Raw genomic sequence first — 12,804 nt, 5'->3', positions numbered from 1 at the left:
TCATTAAGGATTTTATGATGGAAGGGACATGTAGCACGCGTGAGACGAGATTCTTAATTGTCTATGCGACTGGAAGTTTTTACGACTGTAATAATTTGATTGTGGTCTTTGCGTTATGCCGAAGTGTAATATTATCGATGGTTACTAGCATTCCGGAAGAACTTGCCCCCTCCACCGTCAGGTTATAAACATCGGTAATCACTTACCGGACTATGTGACGTAATAATCCAGAATACCGCACTCCGAATGTTACCAGCTCGTTTGATGGTGCAGGGTGCAACTGTCCCCAGGATGTACGGTTCCACCGCGGTATCACCATGGTAAAACCACGGTACTTTTTGTGGTTTCCTGGTTTGGCGGGGCTGAGCGTCTGTGTCTTTGTCGGATGCGTCTTTATTTATGCGTAACAGCTGTTGGTCTGTTACGTAATTCCTTGATTTCTGTTTTTTTGTCTAGACGTGTCTTCGTGGTGGCGTTTCTGCCCACTGTTGCACCAAGAAGTGCGCCTTGGTGTGCATTACACGCCAAACACCCGCTCAGTGCCAAGAGTTAATCGGCAGACCGACCAACAGCTTTAAGCCAGAAACAGAATTTTTCCTACAGCAAACCGCTTACCAAATAAAATTGTTCAGAATTAAGGACGTGCAGGCCGCGTCCGAAACGCAGGGCAGACAATGAACAATGACCCGTGAGTCCAAACGTGCATTATTCTGGGTCTGGTGTTAGGATCGTTCGCAGGTCCAGGAGAATGGAGCACGAAACGACGATGGCTGACATAATTTTCGTTTCATAAAACATTGTGCTCCAGACGTTTAATTTGTTGAACGTCCTCAGACCTTGGCGTCGCTTGGCACCGGAGCTGCACCACAACGCGCCGCCACGCCCGTCGTAGGAACGAAAGTTCGGGTGGAAGATATTAATTTCGCGGGTCAAATTGCGGCCGAGTAAGGCACCGCAGTTTCCCACCACAAGTGGCCGGCAGGAAGGCGCCTGGAGCAGCGCCTACCCGCTTATTAAGTCCCGGCTGTCACTGTTTGTTTCTGCAGAGCCATTGCCCAAATTACAGCTTACAGAAATACTGCTAACCGCAGAGCGAGCCGTCCTACTACTGAACGTGGGAACGGAACGTATTCTACGGCCTCCTCATGATACGGTGTTCAGAACAGAAGCATAGCCACGGGTCTTGGTGAGCCAGGAACGTAAGCAGCGGTCCGCGGGTCGTAGTAGCACGACATACAACTCCGTGTTCAGGTTGCATTTCGGATGGAGCGTCGTATGTAGGCGCTGTCTTCGTCAGGACGACTTTCGCCCCGGCAGGGACTGCACCTCCTCGCCTCATGCCGTGACGAACACAGAAGTTGCGGGTGAAACGACTGTACGCGCAGTTCAAGGTCTCTTCCGCGGACGGCGCTGTCAACACAGCCTCGGCCCCGTGTCACTTAGCGCCTTGTACCGTGAACATTTCGTTGGACTGCACAAGATTGATGCCCCAGCGCGGCCAACGATCCGTCCCGTCTTCTGAACGGCTTTTAACACCGGAACAAAGGTGATATTTGCGTAGTTTAGGGCGCGTCCCCTTCAAGTAAGCCGGACATTCAAACAACCCCGGCCTCTGCGGTGACGAGCCGACGACTTTTCACGTGTTCAGCAGGGGAGGAACTGCACCGAACTCGGGATGCTGATTACTTAAACCCAGATCTCTTCAACTTTGTCCTGAGTTCTTGCCTCCATGAGGGCAGTTCTTTAGCACGGCACGAGAATGTCCCCATTACAGGAAGTGGAGGTCACAGATCCGAAATTGTCCTTGGTTCGAGTCACGGGAAATATGGCTTTAGGAATGTAATATAATTATTGCGCATATGTTCAGAAATACGTGTCGAATGGTCAGACCCAGAGCAAGGTTTCGGGCAACAAAGACTGACAAAAGTTGTGAGCATTTGTGCGATTTTCCTGAGACACTCTGCTAGACTTCCATAAGGACGAGCGAGTCTTGAAGTAGCGGAAACCACGCAGTTCTCGTTGGCCTGAATGTGAACAATTAATTTTAGAGTCCATTACGGTCATCAGCGATGACACATGTAAGTACATGCTTTAAGTTGTTGTTAACCTATAAAATATGTCAGACCTGCGTTTATGCGATTCTTAACTTGTCACAGAGAGGGCCTAAGAGACAGCATCGCCCATCCGTCGTATCGCATTTAATCTGTTTAATGTTTAGATTAGCGCGGCTTTAATTACTGCAACATAATCCACGGCGTAGCCCACATGAGAGACGGTCCGCGGCGTCAGGATACTTTTAGGAACTTGCAAAAAGGGACTATGGTCTCTGTCCCCGTCTGTCTGCCTGCATGTAACAACTCGGTTCCGGCTGATAAATTTTAATTAAATTTCGTATTAATCTGTGCAATTTCAGTTTCTGTCAGAATCCGTAAGACGCAATGCAATTGGATCTCACGGATTCGTGCGATTCGCCTTTTGTGTTCTGGGACCAGACAATCTTTTCGGGGCCAATTCTGACAAAATTTAGTATAATTAAATCTGTGAAATCAAACGAGATTTTAGAGGCACGAACTGCGAGTTTCATTAAATTCTGCCCTAATATTAATATGGGCTAATCACTGGATCATTTATTTGTCTAAACACGGAAGCTCAACTAGATGCTACTGAAGAAGTTGGTCTCGTAGCAGACGCGGAGAGGGTAAGTACCGGTCCGTGTTCGTATCTCGTAGCCTAACCTACCGGACAAAATCGGTGTATGAATTTATCTAATAAACCCTTTAAAATTGTGGTAAGGTTCAAATGAACTTGGCTAAACAGGGTTGTATAACGGGGAACCAAAGATCAGAGTAGATTCAGGAAACCTTCGCTTTTCCATCTGCTCTCTAAGAACACAAAAACGTATATGGGCCTATTTACCCGCTGTTTTGGAAGATCGTGGAAAACTCCACGGCTTTTACTCTTAACCAGATATTTGCGCCACGAAATTGAGAAGAATAGTTTTGATGGGCAACCCTGAAGGGACGTGACCTCGCGTAAGACCTAGGCAGAGATGGTGGGACAATATTAAAGCAAGCGTTGGTTAAATAGTTTTGGAGGGTGTGGACAGGGGCGAATGCTGAGCCCCTGTTAACAAAATATCGAGCCTTCGACTTCGTGACTAACTCCGCGTACCATCTGCTTCTCAAGAAACACTCTGCTCCATGGGCTTAATTAGTAATGCATCTCTTGACGTCGCCATCTCAAGCTTGACTATCTTCCTGGCTCTGGCAACTAGACACCTTGAAGCTCCGTCCGCTTTGCACTGGTGAACTGCGTGAATCTTCCCTTTCCGGAAATGACGCACGTGCCCCCCCACGCCCTCTGAAGAGCCCGAGAGGCGAAATGGAAAAGCTCCGTGCGCTGGATCGTGCTGTCACGCTATCGGAGGTGCGCGCCTCGCGTGTTTAAATTAACTTTAGGTCGTGCCGGGCCATTCTTGAGGCGCTGGGGTCGTCTTGCACGATGCTGCCATCTGGTTTTGGCTCGCGTTTGTGCACACGCTCGTCGGCTGGCATCCACGCTCTGCGCATGCGCGTGGGATGCTGCGGTCCTGGGCGATTCTCACGAACGTATTTTGTTTTTTTTTGTTTGAGGGCGGAGCCAGTCGGTTTGCCGGACATGTCGTGTAACACGGCAGTCGCGTGCCAGGTATTGTCTGTCGCAATCGGACGCGCGCCTGGCCTGTCTCGGTCGGCACATGGTCGTTGTGTTCCGAAGGACCGGGGTTCAGGTCCCGGCCCGGAAGCTGGGTGTCCTGACCGAAGTCCCTTCAGAATGGCGGTGTGGTACCCAAGTCAGGCCTCGACCACATCCCCACAGATTCTTTTAGTTAATCATATTATTTGACCCAATAAGCTTCCGTCTTCGCTGCTGACAGCGTCGTTAAACAAACAGGAAATAAATAGACGCCTCCTTCTGCTGTCGGGCTGGACGGCCAGGTTAGATTCCCGGCAGGCACAAGTAACTTTGTCCCTGTCGCCAGATCGGGGATCTACCCAGCGGGTACTGGGACCCTTTCGCCAGGGAGTGGAGCGGCCGAGGCGTGAACCTCGGATTTCACCTCCTTGTGCCCAAGTGTAGAATGAGTGGAGCTTTTTGCCCACGCCCTCCTCGCCTTGCTCGTTGCTGTGGCTAATTTAAACGTCTGTGGCTGACCGTGGGAACGGGCCGGATGCCCGCGGCGTCCGTGCGATGCATCCCACGCGAGTCCAGATAAAACGCAGCACGAGACACGGCCGGAGGTACAGTGCGAGCAGAAACGCTGTGCCCAGGGACACGCAGCAAGGCAACGGGTCTCGACTCCTGAGAAACTGATAGTCTCTCAGCTGCTCTAGAAATTCAACACCTTCTATGGAATATGACATTACCATGACAACAGCAAGACCTTTCGAGTCCTGTCGTGGGCCACAGACTTCCGCAGAGTTCGGGGTCCTCGTACGCATGCGCGAAGTTTGTCGAACGTCAGCAGAAGAAATGGATTCAAACTGTCGCTCTCTGCCCTGAGAAGGGATCAGTCGATTAGGATTCGGTTGGCTCGTCGTGTTCTGAATCGCACAAGCGCCGTAATCAGAGCAGACTTTGGTTCGAGTAACCTTTTCGTAGTTTTCTCAGTCTCTTGAAACCAGTCCCACAAAATAACTGCAACACAATCGCCACATTCCACGTTCGTCCAACTCGGAATGTAACCTGACCTTAGCGTCGTGCCATCAGGACAAGGCGTCCAATCCGATTTGCTACTGCGATTGAAAATTTTCAAGTGTTCTGTTCGCTAGTTGAACGACGCTGACGAAGGGCACAGGGGACACATCAGAAGTGACCGCGAGACGGGGTGGCTCGTAACGTGAGAAAAATGCTGTTGTATAACGTAGGAGGCTTAGCAAAAGACGTGGACGTCGTACTGTTAGTTATGACGCTGACACAGAACAGCTGATTGGTGTTCTCAAGACACGCACTGAACCCGATCTGGACGCAGAGAGAAGCTTGCAGACAAGGAAACTCACATGTCCGCCTGAAACGTGATTTTCTCAATAAGAATACTTTCTCTGCGTTGTGTGTGAGAAAGAACACGTGAACGCGGATAAAGACTCGTGTTGCTACTATTAATAACGTGCATACGCGCTGCTGCCGGCCTCTCGCCTCCCACCACGTGTTGCCGGTTCGAGAGTTCCCATGGCGGCCGCAGGCCGGGTCAGAGGTCAACAGTCTGTCACTACGTGAATAATGGAGCTTGAGGGATGAAGAGGGTGGAATGTTTACCTGAGGAAAACCGCGCACCGAATTCCTGCTTGACGTAAGGCGGCGTATGACGTCACAATCGTCCCCTCATGATCAGACCCCGCGCGAGGTCAGACGCATTCCTGCCCTCCTCCCCCTCCATCATCAGCTAAACAGCGCGTATGGTCGCGTCGCACTTAACTTAAACCAAACTCCTGTCGCGGTAAACTTGAGGCCCCGTTAGTGTCCGTTCGATCGAGGCACAGTTAACTGGAACCACTTTGAGGTGTCGGGAAACTTAAGGTCACTCTTGCCTGGAACAACCTACGCTTGTTCGAGGAGGTTTCTTGTTTATTTGGTACCAGAAATTGAAAGCGAACCAATGGCTGCCTTACTAGATGCTGTGTCCCGTCGAGGCCCGTCCTCTGACAATCGACGGCACGAACAAGATAAGAGGTGATCTGAGAACTTCTTGTATCCGCGCAGACCAGAATTGTTGACGCAAGACGTGCTGTCCGATGCGTAAGAGATTTCGAGAGGCGGACTGATGCACTTGCTAACTGAAAAGGGCGTCATTTCTGTTCCGTGAGCAGACGACGCGCAGTTGTAGATGTTCTTATGGTTCTGGAAAACTGATTCTCACTCTCTCCTTGGATTCGACGTTTTTGCCATGTAGCCTAAGCAAAGGCGTTCTAAGGACTTGAGGTGTTTCAGCCGCCCACTTGAAAGCCACTTCCTTACTGCGACCGCATCCACTCCGATCCACATCCCGCGTTCCTCTCCCCCTTCTACCGCAATTTCTCTCCAAAGTAGGCCCAGTAGAATTTGTGGAAATTAGACATTAGTCGAGGCAGCGAAATTGTCTTCTACTGGAGATGACATCTTTTCGAAGTAGCGCTGACTATGCTTTCAGGCATCTTACTGTGGAATAGCGCTCCAAGTTACGAAACGCTGAGTACGCAATGTTCCATAAAAGGTGCCTCACCATCGTCAATGCTGGCCAAACACTGCGATCAACTAACAAACTAACAAACTTCAGTTTGTGCTGAGGTCCTGTCGTCATATCTTGGTCGTCAAATGAAGTTGGTCCAGCGCGGATCGTGGCCTCAATTTGAGTGCGCTCGGACCATGCCTAAGATGGAGTGACATTAAGTTCAAGGTTCCCGGACCATAGATGTCTCGGAGAGGGTTCAAGTTGGGCGCGCCCAGACCAGGGTTGCTACGGAGCCGCGCGGGTGATGCTGTATCACAGAGCCGAGCCAGGCCGGGGACGGACTGATGATCGATCAGCACACCGTGAGAAGAGCTTTTCTCGCCCGGCGTTTGGATTCCTGCACTGCGCCGCGCGTGGCAGCGCTCTCAAACAATTATAACGCAGTTTTCCTCGGGTTCCTTCCTAATTGCATCTGTCCCCGTCAAACGGGGGCCGTGGTGACGTTGCAGCAGCGTGATCCAGCCAGAGGGCGTGGGACACCCGCTAACACCTAACATATAGCTGGCTTCGTTTTCGTGCTATCCTGGGTTTGAATCTCGGACCGGATACCGGCTGTCCCAACTGAAACTTTCTGTGGAGTTTGTCAACCGTTGCAGGCAATCTTGAAGCAAGACACGACCACTTCCTTGCACAGCCTGTCTGAGAAACCGGTCACATTCATCACACCATACGACGCACAAATTATTTAATCTGCTCAAGAGACTGTTTCTGGAGCCATTCGTTTCGTGGTCGCGCAGAACACCCGGTATATAATTACGCGTGTAGCGACCGAAGTTTCGTCTCTGGCACACCCGGTATAGTCCTGTAATTAGAGCCATTGTGTAGCAGTGCGCGACACGGATTGTTTCTCTATTACGTTGCTAACACCGGGAGGTCCGGTGGGCGGAGATCTTGTTCCTGCAGAAGAATGTGGCGGCGCTGTCTGAGTCCACCAGTTTTTGGAATTGCTAATCTGACCGCATGGGGGCTACCGAGCAGGTAGCCAGTCTCTGAGGCCCCAATTTTCATAATTCTTCCTGCGACGTCTCCTCGATGCTGCCTGCTTGGGTTTATGGCCGCTCGGAAGCGACCTCTCCTAATTTTGTCGCATTTCTTGTTTAAAAGTGATCTCACGTCTGCCCCGCTCTCTGCACCCGCAATACGCCATCTCAGTGCAGAATATAGAACTTGAGCACCGCACATGCCAAAGTCAGCGCCGGGCACATCACAAATTATCAAGTGAACGCAAGTCCTCTTCGCCTTCCAACATGCGCTGCCCTCTACCGAGAAAGGCAAATGTAAATGTAATCGGTCCCACAACATATTCAAATGCATGGATAAGGGGACAGAATATAATCGGAGATGAGTGGAGAACGACGAGCATGAAGATGACTGCGTTAAGAGATCCTGGGCCGCGTAGTCTGGTGACTTATCGCCCTGATGATGGAGGCAGTAAGCACATTTGACACATCGATCGGTATCTACCACACTGCATCCCAGAAGACGGCCTTATTAAACAAAATGGCGAATAATGTCAAATAGAAGCGGACCAACAAGTTGTCAAGAGACATTTTGAAATATTTTGTAAAAATATATCGGAGAAGCATATGGGCCTAATTTTAAAGATTTAAAGAGTATTAATACCTTATTTTGGCAGAAACGTTGCTCCTTAATGATGAAGGTAGTGCTAATTGAATTACATTAGTATGGTGCGTACATAGCATTAATTAGCTAAGGACAAGCAACGTTAGAATATTGTACTAATGTCCAGTATGACAGAATAAATCTGATGTTAAGGTGAAGTTTTGTGAAGTACATACTTTTATGTTCTGTTAAAGCCATAATCTCTTTGATTTTTAACAGAAGATATTAAATATCAACAGAAATTGATAGACGAAAGGAGCTCCGAGCTAGTTGTTTTAAAAATATGAAACATTGCAGTTGTGTTATGTATTTATTTATATATATTTTATTTAACAACGCATTTTCAGTTACTCAGACTGTATAGCGTCGAAAAAGAGAATGATAGTGAATAAGGAATTGGAAAGGATATGGAAGGAAGCGGTCATGGTCTAATGTAAGGAACTATTCAGGCATATGTCTGGATGGACTGAGGAAAACCACGGAAAAAATAATTCACGATAGCCGGTCTCCGGCCCGAGATTTGAGGCCAGGACTTCCCTGTGGTTGTGTTGAATGACGCGAGCAGCCTATGTGTTATCTGAATGAGGGTTTTGCACAGCTGGATGCTGAGTTGTAAGGAGAAGTGACAAGGCCCGCTCTGTTGTGGAGTACGCACATTTGCAGCTGGAACATTAGTGCAACACAGACACAACTGCATGAAGCCATAAAAAATTTCAAAATAAACGTCAGACAAGTTGTAACTTACGTGTTGATGATTACGAGGTTGTGTCTGTTGGCTGTTGACCTACTGATTTTCCCTTTGTGAGTGAGAGGAAGGAATAGTCCTTCAAGGGGTCGTGTCCTTCCTAGATTCACTACATTGTTCATTGTCCGAGATCCTTGTGTTTACTACACAAAGTTTTTCGGGATTTTGTTCTGCAATTGAAGGCTTTCTTCATGTTTGCGTTTTTATTTGAGATTGGTTGGAGCCGCTGAGTCAGAAATGAAGACGGCCAAGGGAATTTTCAGTGTTTTAGTTGACACTCGTACGAACAGAAAACAGCTCACGTGGGTCTAAAGTAGGAGTGACAGCCTCTAGAGAAATTCAGACTGAAATTAGCTCGACGAATGTTGGTGCACGTGGGATTCGTTGAGCAGATTCGGAAATGGTGGGTCATAGACGCGGATTAATAATTCGTTTCTGACCACACTGACAACACGAAATGTGTTGTGCCTACGGCGATAGGCAATAGGCTCAACGTACCTTAGGCACCGACTAGACCACATCTTGAATGAACCACACATTTGGTGTGGAGAAAACTTGAGGGTTAGGTCTGTGGTCCATGTCTGCAAAACTTTCCTTGGACCGACATCACGCCCTTGAGTAAGTTCATATTCTGGAGGTCCAGGGCTCAAATATCGTTGACTGGGGCTTTTCGAGGGTTTCCTCAGTCCTTCCAGGCAAAAATCGCGAAGGTGCCACAAATTTTACCGCTGACATTTCCTTCCATAACTTCCGTGTGCATTGATCGTCGTGTAATTTGACGGTGAAACTTGTAGTCCAGTCCAACAACAGCGTCGTTACATTGAGCACAGGTAAAAAGTCCACACAGACTGACCAGTAAGCCTCAGCATGCTAGATCAGGCTGCACTGTTGACTGCAATATTTCTGGTGGAAAGATATTTAACTAACTAACTAACTAACTAACTAGGGGCCTCGCTGTGTTCAGTGCAGTTCGGCCAACTTTAAAGCGACTAGGCCTGACGAAATTGAACCCACTTGAGATTCGGCGAGGCGCGAAGCTTGTTGGCTTTCGAAGATCTGAGCTTGCACACTTTCGCGCAGAGCCCGGTAATTAAAGCCCTCTAATTGACGCGCTCCGTGGACGAGTGTCCCAAGCCACGAAGTCAGCTGCTGTTCTTTACAGCGCTTATGTCAGGGAGAGTCTGAGGACAAACCCGAAGCAGCCTGAGGCCGAACAAAGACACGCCATTAGCCTCTGTGTAATGGCGCAATATTCATTTCAACGGGTGAATTATGAGTCGGACTTTAACAACTTGTACCGTCATTTTATGGGGGAGCAGGGCATGATGGGAAATATGTTGGGTGCCCACACACACCCTTTACACATCATTACAGTTGCGGCCGGACGCACACTGTGTGAGGTTGGAGAGTCAGCACGCATGCGCCGTGGGAGTTGGTGTCCGATCAACGAAAGGAATACACAGAGGACGCAGCAACGAAGACACAATAAATAAACAATGACACAAAAGAGAGACTGAAACAGGAATTATGTAGGTAACGTAAGAAAGGCGATGTTCGCGCTGCGACCCCCCAACCCCCCGGAGAGGCTGGAGGCGGGGTGCAGTCGGCCGGCACCCATCTCCGGTGAGTTATGCCGCGACCATTAAGCCGGAGACCCCCTGCTGCGCGAATACGGTAGGAGTCAGGGGGTGGAACCCACAAGTAATTGGAAATTCTTTAATTTATGGAACACGCGAAGATGTGTCCAACGCGGAGAAATTATTTTTTGTTGTCTCGAGTCCCGGGTTCGAGGAACTCTGTGCCTTATTGAAAATGGGCTTTCTGCCTCAGTTTCAAGCCCTGCTCGTATTCCATCTCAGTTATCATACTCCATATAATGCATCGGAATCATGAATCAATAACATTCCCTTATAGTCTCGATTTCTCGAGAGGTTTTTTTAAAATTAATTTTATTACTGTTTTCTAGACCTGTCGGTGTATCGTCGAATGCAAGAAATGTTTGTAGCGATAGATTGAGAACAAGGGATCCCATTCTAACGTAAAACATCACTGTAACTTGTGAAGACCGCAATAAACAAAATATAAAACCAGCCAGCTCACGGACCGAGAATTGAACCCAACACCTCACTGACAGTCTTGTAAAGTACGCTGAACCAGGGCGGTCGGTTACAAGGCGCTCCACACAGCACACACTATTATTATGTATCGTCCACCACAATTAACCCTTCGAAGCATAAAGCCCACCTAAGTCCGTACCTCTCAGAAAACAACACGCCACTATTACAAATATCAGAGTAACTGGATGTCAAAGCACATGGTAAATTCAGTAATCATTGACCACCGATGGGTTATGAGGTCTTAAGCAGATGTCGATTGGTGCAATTAGGGCTCTGGAGGACCAGGTTTCGTGCGTCAAATTACACATCAGGCCCACAGGCCTCATTTCTGCGTAGGTAAAATCTGTTCTCTGTCATTAAACGTCTGTGGTCCGAAATTTCTTCCTGCGATCGATGAGCAGATCAGGATCTAAGCAGCGCGACATCGCGTCAGAATTCCGCGATTTCATAATTGCTTAGTTATCAGAGAGCAGCGAAGGAACGCAGAGACTTTATAGAGGTGTTTCGATCGGCTGAGCTGTCAATTGTCACAGGCTAGGCAACATTGGCTGTTTAAGTGAAATGTCTTCGCCCCGGTTCGCTTGTTGGTACTGTTGATAGGCGCAGCATGAACGGCATCCTTCTCGTAGCGAGTTTCGTAAGAATCGGTCGCTTAGTGTCCAAATGGGACGCGCGCAGATCATTGGCAGGGTTCCGAGGAAGGAAACCAAGCTCACAGACAGAATTACAACCTTAAGGGGCGCATGACGTCGGGTCTTACGACCAGGGATTTCGTCACTGACGGCTAAAATCCTCTAAGAAGACGCTTTGTGTTCTTTGTCGTCTGTGCGTTACCTAGCAACGGACTGCTAGGCTACTTCACCGACCACAATTCACGCGAAGTTGAAGAAGGCCTCTTCGTCGTATAAAGTTGCTCTTGACGTTAATGGGGCGTGCAAGTGAGGACGTGTTCATTCATTCCAGGCGTCATTACAGCACATAAACATTCTTACGCATGCGTGATTAAACCAAAGGTTGGCGGCACGTGTAGCACGACTGAGGGAAACAAGAAACAGGTCTACATAGAAACAATGTTCGATAAACTTCAGGAATCTTAAACTACTCTCTATATTGGGGATAATATTAAAATGTATCTTAGAGAAACAGGGTGTGAAGGTGTAGATCGCTTTCATCTGGCTCAGGATAGGGTCAAATGACAGATTTTTGCGAACAGGAAATAAACCTTCGAGCTCCGTAATGGAGCGGTAATTCAGCAGATAAGTGACGATTGATTCATGTTTCGAACTACATTTCGCTTTTCGTGGCGCCATTTGCCGTCTTTTATCCGTTTTGAAGCCACCGTCACATCTGGGCCCTGGTTACGTCATTTGCCTCTCACGACAACGGAATCCGGGACTGACGTTTGTCGAAGTCTGCTCCACTGTGTTTGGAGCAGAGCGTACCGCACCATTTTCTCAGTAATCACTGGCGATGATGTATTCCACGGAATTAATATTTCAGCGGTCCGTCCATTAAAAAAATATGAAGAAGAAAAGTGTGACAGGCGAAAATGAGAAAAGGATCCTCCTCATTGGCCACGTGACAGCTCCGCGTTACTGAGCTTCGCCGAAACTGGGGCAGGCAAGCGGGCAAGAACATTAGCCCGCGGCCTTCCTTGGGCGGGGGACAGGTTCGTCACTGTCGTCAAGAAAAGCCAGCTAATGGAGGCCTTAAACTTGTTCACATCCTAAGATCCATTTTAATATCATCCCGTATAGAGAGACCTGTAAGCCTACGTGAAGGTTTCATTTGGAAATACTTTTCGAACTTTCGCTCCTTGGCGCACAGACTCTTGGGCAAGGAAATTATGAAACATTTCTCAAAACTTCAGTTTGCAATTTATTAAACTTGGTTTGAGCACTCCGACAAATATTGAGCGTGATTTGATTTGACTCGAAAATTTATTTTTCCGTGATCAAAAGTACTCGCTGTGCGAACATAGGAAGACCCGATGAAAGGTAGACCTGTCACGTGCGGGCCACAGGGCACTGTCCTTATTGAGAAACTGACGGTAGCTGAGCTAGTCAGACAAT

The sequence above is a fragment of the Zootermopsis nevadensis genome, unplaced genomic scaffold (assembly GCF_977971745.1).
Source record: "Zootermopsis nevadensis isolate Lab colony 2312 unplaced genomic scaffold, Znev_1.0 Znev_ptg000030l, whole genome shotgun sequence".
NCBI classification, from domain to species: domain Eukaryota; kingdom Metazoa; phylum Arthropoda; class Insecta; order Blattodea; family Termopsidae; genus Zootermopsis; species Zootermopsis nevadensis.
The sequence above is the reverse complement of the archived record's forward strand: the minus strand, read 5'-3'. Positions refer to the sequence as shown.